The sequence below is a fragment of the Bos javanicus genome, chromosome 25, assembly GCF_032452875.1.
Source record: "Bos javanicus breed banteng chromosome 25, ARS-OSU_banteng_1.0, whole genome shotgun sequence".
Lineage (NCBI taxonomy): Eukaryota > Metazoa > Chordata > Mammalia > Artiodactyla > Bovidae > Bos > Bos javanicus.
The window spans coordinates 5389360-5403193 of NC_083892.1; the positions used below are offsets into that span (position 1 = coordinate 5389360).

Here is a 13834-nt window from a genome sequence, read left to right on the forward strand (position 1 = left end):
ATTTCCACATTTAATGTGAATCTGCTTTTAAAAATAAAGACAGCCGGTGGTAAACTTTGTATGCCATTAAGAGAGCATCCAACAAGGGGTAATGGGTTTCTGCCGAGCCCATTACAAAGTTTGCCCAGAGACGTTAAAAATATAAATATAGAGGATCATCAGTGTTATAAGTGGTTCAGGCTTCAACTGCTAATAGAAAAAGAAGCCAGGTTGTGTTGTAATGTACTAGGAAACTGCTCGATATATAGAAAATTCTTTATTATTGTCATGGGTACTGATCCTGTGTATTGAGTGTTTGCATAAGCCACATGTGTGCATGCATGCCAAGTTCCTTCAGTTGTGTCCGACTTTTTGCGACCCTAAAGACTGTAGCCCACCAGGCTCCTATGTCCATGGGGATTCTGCACTCAAGAATACTGGAGTGGGTTGCCATGCCTTCCTCCAGAGGGTCTTCCCAACCCAGTGATTGAACCTGCGTCTCTTATGTCTCCTGCACTGGCACATGTGTTCTTTACCACTAGCTCAACCTGGGGAGCCTTTGTGTAAGCCTTGCATTGTGTTATCTCCTGGATACATATTATTGAACTGAATACTCCCAACAACTTTAGGAATCAGGTGCAATGGCACCCCACTCCAATACTCTTGCCTGTAGAATCCCATGGACGGAGGAGCCTGGTGGGCTGCAGTCCATGGGGTTGTAAAGAATCAGACACGACTGAGAGACTTCACTTTCACTTTTCACTTTCATGCATTGGAGAAGGAAATGGCAAGCCACTCCAGTGTTCTTGCCTGGAGACTCCCAGGGACAGGGGAGCCTGGTGGGCTGCTGTCTATGGGGTCGAACAGAGTCGGACACAACTGAAGCGACTTAGCAGCAGCAGCAGCTCTTATTAAACCCATTTTTCAGAAGGAAAGACTGAGGCTTGATGTGACTTTTCTAGGGTTACCAACCATGAGTTGGATTTGTAGTCATATTTGAAATCTTATGACTTCAAAGACTATTTTGGCCCTTTGACTCAAAGCCTTAGGGACCTTTGTTCTTACATTAGTGAAAACTGATCTGACATAGATCAGATTTGGTTAACCCTAGGGAGTCCTTGCAGTTCTTTTATTAGGACTAACCTGCCTATAATTGTAGTGGAATATGTGGATGGATGAATGGCTGGGTGGATGGATGGATGGATGGACAGATGGATAAGTGGATAAATGGGTGGATGGATGGATAGATGGGTGGGTGGGTGGGTGGGGGGATGTATGGATGGGTGGGTGGGTGCATGGATGGATGGATGGATGGATAGATGGATAAGTGGATGAATGGATGGTTGGATGGATAGATGGGTGGGTGGGTGGATGGGTGGATAGGTGGATGGATGGATGGATGGATGGGTGGATGGATGGATAGATGTGTGGATGGGTGGATGGATGGATAGATGTGTGGGTGGGTGGATGGGTGGATAGGTGGATGGATGGATAGATGGGTGGGTGGGTGGATAGGTAGATGGATGGATAGATGGATAAGTGGATGAATGGGTGGATGGATGGATAGATGGGTGGGTAGGTGGATAGGTAGATGGATGGATAGATGGATAAGTGGATGAATGGGTGGATGGATGGATAGATGGGTGGGTGGATGGATGGGTGGGTGGGTGGGTGGATTATGAATGGGTGGGTGGGTGCATGGATGGATGGATGGATGGATAGATGGATAAGTGGATGAATGGGTGGATGGATGGATAGATGTGTGGGTGGGTGGATGGGTGGATGGATGGATAGATGTGTGGGTGGGTGGATGGGTGGATAGGTGGATGGATGGATGGATGGATGGGTGGATGGGTGGGTAGATAGGTGGATGGATGGATACATAGACTGACCAACTAATCACTCAGAAGGAAGACTGGAAAAAAATATCCATAACAATAAATATAAATACCAATAAATAAATGAAAATATGTTCACATATACATATACGTGTGCTTTGTATACATATGTGGAAAGTTTTATCTGTATATATCAACGATTCACATATCATATTGGAAATCACCATATTTGATGACATAGGCATTTTGTAGAATGTTGGAGAGAGTGTGGAGTGGTACATTTTTCTATGGAAGACAATTTAGAAATTCTTATTTAAAAACAAAGTGCCATATTCATCTGCCCAGCATGTCCATCTCTTGGGTTTATGTATTTTCACTTTCACTTTTCAAGTTTGCCAAGGTGCAAATTGCTCAACTGGAGCAGAGAAGGAAGAAAAATTGGAGCAAAAAAAAATGCCTAATGATGGAGGGTAAGAAGCCGGGAAACATTCAGGGAGTGAAGAGGATCCTCATGGGCCTGAGACGGTGTCTGCAGGACTAGGGGAAGAACCCAAGAGCCAGACCTGTGTTAGGAAAACTCAGTGAGAAAACACACTTGGGACTTCCCTGGTGGTCTGATGGTTAAGAATCCTCCTGCCAGTGCAGGGGACACGGGTTCAGTCCCTGATCAGGGAAGATTCCACATGCTGCAGAGCAACTCAGCCCGTGCCCCACAACTACTGAGCCCCTCTGCTGCAGCAAGAGAAGCCGCCGCAATGAGAAGCCTGAGCACTGCATCTGGAGGGTAGCCCCGCACGCTGCAACTCGAGAAAGTCTGTGCATAGCAGTGAAGACCCAGCACACCAATAAATAAATACATTTTTGAAAACACACACACACACATACACACACTGTGTTTGTCTGCACAGGATGAAATTACAGCAGATAACTAAGGGGTTGAGAAGGAGGGAGGGTGACCTTTGTGGTTTCCGTGGAGCTTGACTGAGAAGGGAGCAGGAGAGGAGCCCAAGTTTTGCTTTTAAAGTTATGCAAGATGGATCTGTTCTAGAGACCTGCCGTGCACCCTCGTGCCTGTGGTTATGGTGGTCTTAACAGCTGGTTAAGAGGGTAGATGGAGCCCATGGTTAAGTGTTCATATAATTGCATATAAACACACACACACACACACACACAGGACACTAGGAAGCCTTTGGAGGTCATGAGTGTGTCTGTTACCTTGGTTGTGGTGATGGTATCACACAGGTGGATGTATGATACACCGTACATCCACGTGTGTGATATATAGACCTGTGTGAGTCTGTATCCAAACTCATTGCATTGTCCCCATGAGATGTGCAGGGGTTTTTGTCTATCAATTGTACCTCAGGGCTTCCCTGGTGGCTCAGTGGTAAAGAACCCACCTACCAACCCAGGAGACTCGGGTTCCATCCCTGGCCCGGGAAGACCCCACATGCTGCAGAGCTAAGCGCATGCGCCACAACTACTGAGCCTGTCTGTGCCCTACGGCCCGGGAGCCACAACTCCCCAGCCCGTGAGCCTCAAGCAGTGAAGCCTGTGCACGCTGGAGCCCAGGCTCCGCAACAAGAGAAGCCCCCACATCGAGAAGCCCCCGCACTACAACACCGCAGCACGACGTGCTGCTAAGAGTATCCCACGCAGCAGCGAAGACCCAGCACGGCTAAAAACAAATCATAAATAAATGAAATTATTTAAAAATTGTACCTCAGTGAAGCTGTTAAAAAGATTATACTGTGATTCCTTTTGATCTTCAACAAACATCCTCTGCTTTGATAATTAAATACACTTCAGTTAGAAAACAAAAAACAGAAAAGAGCTTCCATTTTTGCAAACAAGCTCTGATGGACCCCTCACGCCCAAGCTGATGTCCATCCACTTAGATGTCAACCTAGATATCCTGTGTTGGACACAGGCAACCCAAATTGCTTTGAAAATGTGTGTAAGAGAGACTTAAAAGCAGGTAAGCCTAAAAATCGCTCGAGTTAAAGATTATGTCCTGGCTAAGATTTGGGGTCGTTTTGTGCTCTGAAATAGGGTGGTTGGCTGCTGGCAAATTTCTGAAAATGACAAAGCTACTTTTTTAAGCCTAATGGTTTGGCCACAGAGGAAAACGAAATTCCCCGGGTGCTGCAGACCCTTGTCATTCATCGGAGGCACGGCAAAATCATGATCTTTATCCTCCCGGCTGTGTGTGTCTGTCGGGGACTGTGGGCCGCTCAAAGTTGTATACTATTATTTTTTTATTCATCTCTGGGTCATTTCATCTTCCTGTGCCAGCCGCATGAATGGCTGTGTATGAAAATTGTATTTTGTGCTGAATTTCCCACTGTGAAAGATGTTTACTATATATTTATGAAAACACTGCAATAACAAAACCCTTTCTAAAGCCTTTCAATTTGCTGTAAGGGCAGATAAAATATTTTTATCTCGAACTGAACTTCATACCTTGGGAGATGCAGTAGGCCCGACTTGGAATAATAAAACACTTCAGAGAAAAGCTGGTGCTGTTCAGATTGGTTCAGAAACCCGGGCACTCCACTCGGTGGACCTCCATGCCTTTTAAAGGTGCTGACTGAATACACAAAACCTAGAGCTAAGCACTGCAATGTTGGCATCATTAAATAGGAAAAAGAAATCTTTGTATTTATTAAGTACTTTTGCATTGCGTCCACAGAGATGCAGGGCAGCTCACTGAGCAGTGTTTCCTTCATTCTGGGAAATAGAGAGAGGAGGGTGGCCATCACCCCCGTGTACTGAAAATCTTGACTCTTAACCTTCGTTTAGGCTTTAGCTTTGAAACTTTTGTTTAGTAGACTCTGATTTACTAGATCCACATGCAGTTGGGAGAAATAATACAGAGAGATCTCTTGTAGGCTTTACCCTGTTTCTTCCCTGCCATGGGGATATTTTGCAAAACTATGTATCACGTCTCACCTGAGATACTGATGTTGCCGCAGTGCAACCCACTGATACTGCTCGGATTTTCCCAGATTGCCTTGTGCTCATTTGTATGTGTGCACTTCATCATACACAAATTTATTGTGGGCATAGGTTTGGGGATCCACCGCCACAGATGAGATACTGAGCATGTCTGTCCTAAGATTCCTGTTGATAATCACATCCACCTCCACTCACCAGCACCCGCTCCCGTTCCTAGCCTCTGTCCACACTGCTCTGTCCTCCACTTCTAAAACCCTGTCATTTCAAACACATTATAGAAGTGAAATCACACAAATTTATTTTTTCAACTTTTTATTTTACATTGGAATATAGCCGATTAACAATGTTGTGACAGTTTCAGGTGAATAGCAAAGTGACTCACCCATACATATACCTGTATCCATTCTCCCCCAAGGAGAAGGCAATGGCACCCCACTCCAGTACTCTTGCCTGGAGAATCCCATGGACGGGGGAGCCAGGTAGGCTACAGTCCATGGGGTCGCTAAGAGTCGGACACGACTGAGCGACTTCACTTTCACTTTTCACTTTCATGCATTGGAGAAGGAAATGGCAACCCACTCCAGTGTTCTTGCCTGGAGAATCCCAGGGACAGAGGAGCCTGTTGGGCTGCCGTCTATAGGGTCGCACAGAGTCGGACATGACTGACGAGACTTAGCAGCATTCTCCCCCAAATGCCCCTCCCATCCAGACTGTCACATAACACTGAGCAGAGTTGGCTGTGCTATACTGTAGGTCTGTGCTGGTTATCCATTTAAATATAGCAGTGGGTACCTGTCCATCCCAAACTCCCTGATTATCCTTTCCCCATCATTTTCTCCCAGCAACCATAAGTTTGTTCTCTAAGTCTGTGAGTCTGTTTTGTAAATAAGTTCATTTGTCTCATTTCTTTTTGAATTCCACATGTAAGTAGCATCATACAATATTTCTCTTTCTCTTATGGCTTAATGCACTCAGTATGACAATCTCTAGGTTTATCCCTGTTGCTGCAGATCAAATTAGTCCATTCTTTTTAATGGCTGTGTAATATTCCATTGCATGTATGTATCATGTTTAACTTTTGGGGGTTGGCTAACTCCAGCACCATCATTCCCTGGAGTTTTATCTGAATGACTGAGCCCATCAATCATTTGTTCTTTTTCACTGCTCAGTAATACCCCACTGTACCTGCTAAGTGCCATGGTCTGTTTAACCACTCACCTGTTGAAGGACATCTGGGCCATGTGTGGCTCTCACAAACACAGCTGCTGTGAACATTGCTGGGCACGTTTTAGTGTGAGTATGGGTCTCACTGCTCTGGGACAAATACCAGGAAGAAGGCTTTGGCAATTTTTAATTCATACACATTATTTATTCAAATGCTTAGTGCTGTCTGACTCTTTGTGACCCCATGGATTGCAGCACTCCAGGCTTCCCTGTCCTTCACCAACTCTCAGAGTTTGTTCAAACTCATGTCCATTGAGTCTGTGATGCCATCCAACCATATCATCCTCTGTCGCCCCATTCTCCTCCTGCCCTCAATCTTTCCCAGCATCAGGGTCTTTTCCAATGAGTCATCTCTTCACATCAGGTGGCCAAAGTATTACAACTTCAACTTCAGCCTCAGTACTTCCAACGAATATTCAGGGTTGATTTCCTTTAGGATTGACTGGTTTGATCTCCTTGCTGTCCAAGAGACTCTCAGGAGTCTTCTCCAGCACCACAGTTCAAAACCATCAATTATTTGGATCTCAGCCTTCCTCATGGTCCAACTCTCACATCCATACAGATTACAGAAAACATTAACATGCTGTCCCTATTGGAAGTGAGTTCCAGTCACACACCAGTCAAAGGAAAGATGTAAAATCTTACCCACATCTGAATTTATTTCTACATAAGCAGAGGACTAAATATAGAGACTATCCAGCATTTATGCAGCATCCACCTTATGCCAGTCTATATGCCAAGCCTGTTGTGTATACTAACTCACTTGTCCTCACAGCATCCTTAGGAGGTATGTACCACCGTCACCCCCACTTATAGATGAAGAGTCAGACAGAAAGCACTCCAGTCCCTTGCCATGTTGCTACAATCCGTGGCACTGAGAGTTAGGCAGGCTGGCTTGAGAATCCCTCATCTGAAGCACCAGCTGTGATGCGAACCTCACTTCCAGATCTCTGGGTCAGCCCTTCTGGGTTGGATGAGGTGGTGTCGGGTTGGGTCAGCATCTATCAAACTGTCCCTGCAAAGAAAGGATACGTGGATTTGTGGGTATAGGACAATGGCTAGCTGACTTGACTGCCTCTTAATTCACTGCTGTGAGCTAAGCTCGCTTTATCCGACCATCTCAGACAGACAGATGGAGGTTTCTTCTGGCTTTTAGATCTCTAAGAAGTCGATTTCACAATCCTCCCTTGGTTACACACTGCGATATTTCACAGCTCTCACTGGCGGGATGTTCTGCCTCTCCGTGTGGCCCAGATCTGTCTCACTGAAAGCTGATCCCCCGGTCATTTGTCTCCCTTCAGTGAAGATGTGGAATTCATGGCCCCACATCTCCTCGACAACACAACTTAAAGGTACTTGTTTCTAACAGAATCTCGCGTGGCCGCTTTACATGAATCATGAGGCTTTCCATCCTCTGAAGGCATTTCATATTTCCACCAGGCTTATAAAGTATTTAATATTTTCATATGCTCCAGTGTAAAGCCATCTGTTGCAGTGACAAGGCAAAATGTGGAAGGCAAGAACAAGCGTATGTTTAGGGAAAGATTCCATGGAACGTTAACAAGAAAGCTATGTGCTACTCTGGGGTGCCTTGTCGAAAATGGCCAGGGGCTTTGGGGAGGCGTGGCCCCTGGCACTGGTATTTATAAATAGGCAGTTATAGGTGACACTTGCCCTTTTACTCCTGGCCTGTAAATCTAGACTGGATCTGCAGTGTACATGGTGGCAGGGACCTCTCTGAGAGGAAGTAGTGATATCGTCTGATTTTTGGATCTTTATTTCATCTTGGTTTTCCACATGTGTTTTAACTTTTTTAAAAACTGGGGGATAGTTGTGTTACAATATTGTGTTAGTTTCTGCTGTACAACTACGTGAATCAGCTATATGTATACATTTATCTCTTCCCTCTTGTGTGTTGACTTTTTGTTATTCTTTGGGCCACTGCATTGGGAACCTGCTGCGTGCTAGACTTGCGTGTTGCTGAAATTGTGTTTCAGAAGAGTTACAGCTATTTCTCCGGGCCTAACTTCTTCTTCTTTTGTTAAAAAAAAAAAAAAAAAGCATTATTTTTAACTGGAGGAAAATTGCTTTACAATATTGTGTTGATTTCTGCTGTACATCAACTTGAATCAGCTGTAGGTATACATATGTCCCCTCCCTCTGGAAGCTCCCTCCCACCTCCCACCCCATCCCACCCCTCTAGGTTGTCACAGAGCACCAGATTTGAGCTCCCTGCATCATGCAGCAAATTCCCAGCAGCTCTCTATTTTACATATGGTAATGTGTATCTGTTCAGTTCAGTTCAGTCGCTCAGTCGTGTCGGACTCTTTGTGACCCCATGGACTGCAGCACGCCAGGCCTCCCTGTCCATCACCAGCTCCCAGAGTTTACTCAAACTCATGTCCATTGAGTTGGTGATGCCATCCAACCATCTCATCCCCTGTCATCCCCTTCTCTTCCTGCTTTCAATCTTTCCCAGTATCAGGGTCTTTTCCATGAGTCAGTCCTTTGCATCAGGTGGCCAAAGTATTGGAGTTTCAGCTTCAGCATCAGTCCTTCCAATTCAGGACTGATTTTCTTTAGGATGGACTGGTTGGATCTCCTTGCAGTCCAAGGGACTCTCAAGAGTCCTCTCCAACACCACAGTTCAAAAGCATCAATTCTTCAGCACTCAGCTTTCTTTACAGTCCAACTCTCACATCCATACATGACTATGGTATGTTTCAATGCTATTCTCTCAATTGGTCACACACTTTCCTTCCTACCTACTCCTGTGTGTCCATAAGTCTTTTCTCTATATCTGCATCTCCATTGTGAAAGTGTAAGTGAAGTGAAATCACTCAGTTGTGTCTGACTCTTCGTGACCCCATGGACTGCAACCTACCAGGCTCCTCCGTCCATGGGATTTTCCAGGCAAGAGTACTGGAGTGGGGTGCCATTGCCTTCTCCATCTGGTATTCCTGCTGCTGCTGCTGCTGCTGCTGCTAAGTCTCTTCAGTCGTGTCCGACTCTGTGCGACCCCATAGACGGCAGCTCACCACGCTCCCCTGTCCCTGGGATTCTCCAGGCAAGAACCCTGGAGTGGGTTGCCATTTCCTTCTCTTACAAATGGGTTTATCAGTACTATTTTTCTAGATTCCATATATATGTGTTAATATACAATATTTGTTTTTTCTGACTTACCTCACTCTCTGTAATAGGCTCTGTGTTCATCCACCTCATTAGAACTGACTGAAATGCATTCCTTTTTAAGACTGAGTAGTACTCCTTTGAATATATGTAGCAGAACTTCTTTATCTATTCATCTGTCAATGAACATCTAGGTTGCTTCCATGTCCTGACCATTGTAAACAGTGCTGCAATGGACACTGGGGGTACATGTGTCTTTTTCAATTATGGTTTCTTCAGGGTATATGCCCTGCTGCTGCTGCTGCTAAGTAGCTTCAGTCATGTCCGATTCTGTGTGACCCCATAGATGGCAGCCCACCAGGCTCCCCCATCCCTGGGATTCTCCAGGCAAGAACACTGGAGTGGGTTGCCATTTCCTTCTCCAATGCATGAAAGTGAAAAGTGAAAGTGAAGTCACTCAGTCGTGTCGGACTCTTTGATACCCCATGGACTGCAGCCTACCAGGCTCCTCCACCCATGGGATTTTCCAGTTGAAATGATACAGAGAAGATTAGCATGGCCCCTGCACAGGGATCTAACTTCTCATACACATGGTGTGGTCTTGCTAATGCAGAAACAATCAGATGCAGATCCATTGTGGCTGCCCACTTGAACATGAGGATATCGGCACAGTCCTCTAAAACTGTTGTGATACTCCAATGCCGCTGGCTGAACTGAGCTCAGAAAACTCAAAGCGAATGTTTCTGAGGTGGGGCCCGTTGCTCTTGGGGGGAACACCATGGCTAACATGCAGTGAGGATCAGATCTGACAAGCGTATAAGGGGCACTGTGCCTTGACTGGCTTATTTCAGCCTCCTATGCCTCTTCCCTGGCGGGGCCCTTCAGTGTCTTCATTTCATAGATGAGGGATCCGTTTTCAAGAGGGTGATTCTCCCAAGGTTGCACAGCTCATGGTGGGCAAACCCTGGATCTGACCACGGGCAGGCTTGGTCCATAAACGGGATGCTTCACCACTATGTCTTATAACTGACATTAGTAAAATAGGAGAAACTTGTTCACTGCCTTGCAGACCAGTTCTTCGGATGGTGATATCAGCTGGAACATGTCAGTCAAAATAGGGCAGACTGTCGCAGCGTAGCCTCTGCAAGCTTCAGTTCTCAGCTACTTCTTCCTTTTTTTTTGCCACACCAGGCAGCCTGTGGGATCTTAGTTCCCCAACCAGCGATGGAACCCACACCGCCTGCATTGAAAGTGTGGAGTCTTAACCACTGGACGGCCAGGGAAGTCCCTCTCAGCTACTTAAAAAAAAAAAAAATGTTTATTTTTGGCTGTTTTGGATCTTCCTAGATGTGTGGGCTTTTCTCTAGTTGTGGCAAGCGGGGGCTACTCTCTACTTGGGGTACATGGGCTTCTCATTGTGGTAGCTTCTCCTGTTGCAGAGCACAGGCTTGATAGTGGTGGCCCACGGGCTGATTTACTGTGAGGCATGTGGAGTCCCAGATCAGGGATTGAACCTGTCTCTCCTTCAATGAAAGGCAGATTTTTTTTTTTTTTAACCACTGAGCCATTAGGGAAGCCCCCTCTCGGCGACTTTTTGAATTTTTTATAATTTATTTATTTATTTTTGGCTCTGTTGGGTCTTCCTTGCTGTGCCGGCTCTTCTCTAGTTGTGACGAGCAGGGGCTACTCTCGAGTCACGGGGCATGGGCTTCTCATCTCGGTGGCCCCTCTCGTTGCAGAGCACGGGCTCTCAGACGTGAGGGCTTCAGTATTTGCAGCACGTGGGCTCAGTGCTTGGGGCTCCCGGGCTCTAGAGCACAGGCTCAGTAGTTGCGGTGCGTGGGCTTAGCTTCTCCGTGGCAGGTGGGATCTTCCTAGATCAGGGATAAAACCTGTGTCTCCTGCATTGCCTCCAAGCCACCAGGGAAGCCCCCTCTCAGCTACTTTTTAACTCTGTGAGTTAAGTTCAGTGAACCCCAGGGGGAAGCTTGCAGAAGGAACTTGATGTGAAGACCGATGAATAGCTCTTGAGAGTGCTACAGCAGAAGAAGATCATACTGGTTAACCACCAACCCACCTGCCAAGACCTCTCCTTTTATATCAATTTTGAACTATTTTCTACCAACTCATGTGAAAAAGTGTCTTAGATCATTCACCTGCTTTCAGTCCTATTAATAAATGGATTGACAGCATATGTAAGAACCTAGGTCCCAACGGTAGCCATGTCAAAAGAAGACAGTTTCTGGTTAGTTACTCCTAGGCTGATAAAATTCATGATATAGTAGGATTTAGGGGGATTTTTAAAACTTGGAGTATAATTGCTTTCCGTGTTGTGTTAGTTTCTGCTGTACAAGGAAGTGAACCGGCTTTATGTATGCATATATCCCCTCCCTCTAGAACCTTCCAATCCCCTTCCAATCCCACCCCTATAGGTCATCACAGAGCACTGATCTGAGCTCCCTGGGCTACACAGCAGCTTCCCCGTGTGTGTGTGTGTGTGTGTGTGTGTGAGAGAGAGAGAGAGAGAGAGAGAGAGAGTCGCGCAGTCATGTCTGACTCTTTGGGACCCCATGGACTGTAGCTCGCCAGGCTCCGCTGTCCATGGAATTCTCCAGGGAAGAATACTGAAGTGGGTTAGCCATTCCCTTCTCCAGGGGATCTTCCCCACCCAGGGATCAGACCCAGGTCTCCTGCATCACAGGCAGATTCTTTACCATCTGAGCCACCAGGGAAGCCCACTAACTATCTGTTTCACCCCTGGTAGCATATATATGTCAATCCTGTTCTCCCGATTTGTCAAACCCCCCACTTCCTCCCCTGTGTCCACATCTCTGTTCTGTATGCCTGCTTTTCTTTTCCTGCCCTGCAAATAGATTCATCTGTAAGCAGGGATATATATTTTCCAAAAGAGCAAGACTTCTCATCAGATCAAGTGAAGAAAAACAATCAGGGTAGCTGAGAGAAAAGACCAGTTAGCTTCTAAACACTATTCATTTATTTCAGTCAACTCTCTCAGTGGGACATGAGGGTTTCTTCTATAAGAATCCCTTTTAGACCCATGGGTTTTGCCTGTGGGTTTCCGTCTCGACAATCAGATGATAATGATGGGCTATAAACTTCATGGAGACAGAGAACAGGTGAACAATGTGTAATTAATCGCTAACACAATGCCTGGGCCATGTTAGGACCTCGATAAATGTTTTCAGAGAATGTATGATCCTACTGGATTATGCCAGAATATTTATTATCTGTTGCATCCTGGTAAACCCAAGTCATAATTTTATCTAATAACTGGATGATGCTTTCAGAACCCTATTAGAGGAAAGTGTGTTATTCCTACTCACCAGTTTCTTCTCTCCTAAAGCCGAGAAACGTGGGTAATTATTTTCTGAGTTATGCCTAGGAAGAGCAGTGACACCGTCGTATCTAGCCACCCTCTAAAATATTGTCACAACCTCATATAGGGTTTATGGCGGCAGCAATGTTCCAGACTCCTTTTCCCCAGCGCTCTCCATTGGCAAAACGCAGCTCACGGTTAATGCAACAGTGAAAATAAATTATTACCATTCTCCGATTGTGTGACAGGTCAGTAATTAACTTATGTCACCAGTTGGCCTCCCACAACTGTGTTTATTCAGCTCCATGGAGCACTTTTCAGGGAAAAAGGAAAGATCAGCAAGGCAGTCTTTGTTTACTGTGGATGCTAAATGCGGGTGGAATACATCTTTTCCTATTGACGAGGAAATAAGTTGGTTGTTAGGACATGATTTTCCATTCTCCCAAATGATATGGTGATGCAGGGAATTTGAAAGCTACCCTGGAATTAGAAAAGCATAAAGAAATTGCCCTTTATGTGCTAATTGAGCTATTGTGCCTGTTTTCTTTGGTTCCTTTTTCCTGTACAGTCATAGCAAAGAGCTGTGTGTATTAAAAAAAAAAAAAAAGGTATGAAAAATTTTAATTAAAAGAAAAAAATGTTTTTGTTTTTTTTTTCCCCATTGTAGGTTAAGTGCCTATCATGCAGCCAAGGGACAATGGTATTAGATTTGTAATAAGTGCAAGTAAAGCTTTTCATTTTGATTGGATTGGGTGTATTTTTCATCAGCATCTCCCGCGTGAGCCATGATTCCGAAGACAGAGACTTGTAATCTTCTGCGGTGGGAACGATGCAGCTTAAAAATCAATAGGGCAGGAGGTGTTTCAAGTTCTCATTATTGTAATGTGTCAACATCACTTCAGTGACCCCAGAGTCCTATGTTGGCTGGTTTTTCCCCTGATTTATTGTGCAATCTCACAGGGCAAACTATAATTTCACTTGGAATCAGAAAGTCCCCATTTATGGTTTGTGTCCCAGCCTCCAGTCATTAGGGCATTCTCGGGGAATCGATCCCTCCTGTTGTTGCTAAGAGCTGAATGAAGTTGTCACCCGCTTCGATTACAAAGGCGCGGGGGGGAAAGGAGGCGGTGAGGGCAAGGACCTTGCAGGAGCGAGAGCTAGGCTTGGCGGAGGGCTTCCTGGGTGTGCGTCCGCCGCCACTGGGAGGACTTCCACCTTTTCTCAGGACGCCTCTTACAGAAAAGCCCCACCACCAACTTAGAGCGGCGCTCCATCGCTTCTCGCGCATCTTACGGATGATGGCATCCTCCTTTTAAAACAAGGGGCGAGAGTCTTCCTTGAAAGTCTGTTCTGGCACATTTTCTAGAAC

At 45.6% G+C, this 13834-nt stretch overlaps 1 protein-coding gene and 1 non-coding gene across 9 annotated transcripts in view; both read left to right on the forward strand.

Moving 5' to 3' along the window:
* Nucleotides 1-13834, forward strand: part of RBFOX1 (RNA binding fox-1 homolog 1) — a 2444696-nt gene that overhangs the window by 1183551 nt on the left and 1247311 nt on the right. The gene's annotated exons all lie outside the window — the stretch shown is intronic.
* LOC133238970 (U6 spliceosomal RNA) lies at nucleotides 9634-9735 on the forward strand. The gene has a single exon (XR_009733706.1). It is a non-coding gene; the product is annotated as a U6 spliceosomal RNA (small nuclear RNA).